General features: G+C 48.8%; 1 long non-coding RNA gene across 1 annotated transcript; it reads left to right on the top strand.

Moving 5' to 3' along the window:
• The first annotated feature begins 207 nt into the window (after positions 1-207).
• LOC308186712 lies at positions 208-2145 on the top strand. The gene is made up of 5 exons (XR_013944199.1): positions 208-553; positions 663-820; positions 901-1095; positions 1236-1405; positions 1624-2145. It is a non-coding gene; the product is annotated as an uncharacterized lncRNA (long non-coding RNA).
• The last annotated feature ends 30 nt before the right edge of the window (positions 2146-2175 follow it).

Raw genomic sequence — 2175 nt, 5'->3', positions numbered from 1 at the left:
TTACAGTAACAGCAAGATTTTCTTGCTTGTGTCCTAGAGGTCTGACCTCACCTCGAGGACTGTGAGTGTTAGTCACAAGTAGCTCTGTCTTTGAGGAACTGGAATTAACCTATCTGGTTTCAAGCTTTCAATGCAGATTAAAAAAAAAAAAGTTGTGCAAGAGCTTGTTGTGCAGCTAGGGACTGGCACAGGATGGGGTTGTGGGACTTTTGTGGGACTTAGAGCTGATTTCTTATCTCTTGTCCACCCTGAGAAAAAACAGAAGTCGCAGTGCAAGAAAACTTCTGGTTTTCATTACCGCTGTTCTTCTTCTGTGTTTTTTTTAAAGTATGAGAGCGCTGGAATTTGTGCTGATGCAAGCAACACAACAGCTTGTTTTCTGTCAGCGAATTAATGAGTCATACAGGGGAGAGAGTTCTATGTCAAGGCAGCTCCTGCAAGCTGAGTTTACCCTTCCCTCAAATGTGTGATCCAGTATGCGTGCACCAAGTAGTCCCATGGACAGGGATTTCTGCTCTGATCCCTGGTGAACAAGTCTATCTTCCTATGAATTGTATGTCCAACTTCCTTCCCAGGCCTTTCTGCACTCTCTGAACACAGAGAAAATGGACCATCTCACTGTGCACACTCTCTCCTTCTGATTTGTCATTTTCTGATCTAAGGAGAACAAAAAGTGGATGGGCTGTGGACATTTGGACCTGTACCTGCAGCTTCAGCATCACACAGCCAAAGGATGGTGGACCACACACGTGCACCAACACCATAATCAATGGGCTCGGAGCAGTCTGGTCCGTGAAGAGCAAAGCCATCAGGATTAAAGGTAAGCTACGCAACAGTAGGGCTCTCTCTCCACTGTCCTGGACAGCTCTGTTCTTCCATCACACCTCCCTCTATCCACAGGTACTTTCCTCCAGGTCGCAGGCCTTCCATTACCCTGAATTTAATGAAGCACAATGACAGCAGCATTCATTTTTCTTGAAAAACCTTGTTTTGAGGTCACCAGGCTCAGTTCTCTCTACAGATGCTTTTCAAGACCTAGATATGTGTCATTGAAACCTAGGTGGTTAAAGAGGAAGGAAGAATGGAACCCTAAAGGTATATATTTGCTTTTTTTTCACCATCCAGTCCCACACTTGGTCTGAACATTTCATCTGGAGCCACAGGGGAGGGCTACCACCTCTTCTTCCTCTTACACAGCTCCTGTAAACAAGGCAGTGAATGTTTCACTTCTGCAGGGAAGATCCTGAGGCCACCATCGCAGCCGAGGTCACCTCGCTGGAGATGAGCGCTCAACACTAATGATCCAGTGCCGTAGGAAAATGACACAGGGAACTGTACTCGTGACTACAGAGGAGATAAGTGGAGGTGCAGTGGATTTGGTCCTTCCTCAGCGGTGTTGTGAAAGGTAACTTCCAGCTTTTCCCCTCAAGGGCCTCCTTTTGCTTTCTCGGGAGCGGAAACTACCCCGACAGTGATAAGCGAAGGCCACCCCTTACATCCCACCTGCGTTCCCATAAAATGCTTCCCATTGTGGAAAACAAATGGTCAAGGCCATCGCCGTGTTTCATCCCTGCTACTGTCTCCCCAGTGGAGGATAATTTCAATCACCTTCCTCATCCTCAGGGTCTTCCTAAGCCAACATTCACAGACTGGTTGAAGTTTGAAGGGAACTCTGGAGGTCATTTTGTCCACCCCCCTGCACGGAACAAGAGCAAAGGGTCTTGCTCCTCTTGCTCCTCTTGTCACCCATCATGAGGAAGATGTCCAAGGCAGGAGAGAATGGATAAAAGCCACCTTCTGTCCCCCAACTTAAGGTGTGGATGAGATAGGCTGTGGTTCATTGGGCAAAGAGAGTGCCCAAAGGGCATGAAGGGAGAAATGTCATCTGAAAACATGATGACAACACACAGAGAAACACAGAATTAGGGTGTAGTTCCCTCACAATTCTCGGATGTGGTTCGTGGCTTCCATTTATTTCTGCAGCACTTCCTCTTCCTCCCCCCGTGAGCCCCGGGCTCAAGTCAGACCGATGGAGAGAGCAGCACGGAGCAACCAGACAGCGCATCCCGCTCCCGGGCAGTCCGGCTCAGAGCCCTCGGTACCCCCTGGACCGCAGTGACATGATTGCCCCCCGCCTTGTGATGTTCCTCAGTGAGTCCCCATGTCCCGGCTTTG

This window comes from Anser brachyrhynchus (genome assembly GCF_964034855.1).
Source record: "Anser brachyrhynchus genome assembly, contig: SCAFFOLD_219, whole genome shotgun sequence".
NCBI lineage: Eukaryota > Metazoa > Chordata > Aves > Anseriformes > Anatidae > Anser > Anser brachyrhynchus.
This window is presented reverse-complemented; position numbering and strand designations above follow the sequence as displayed.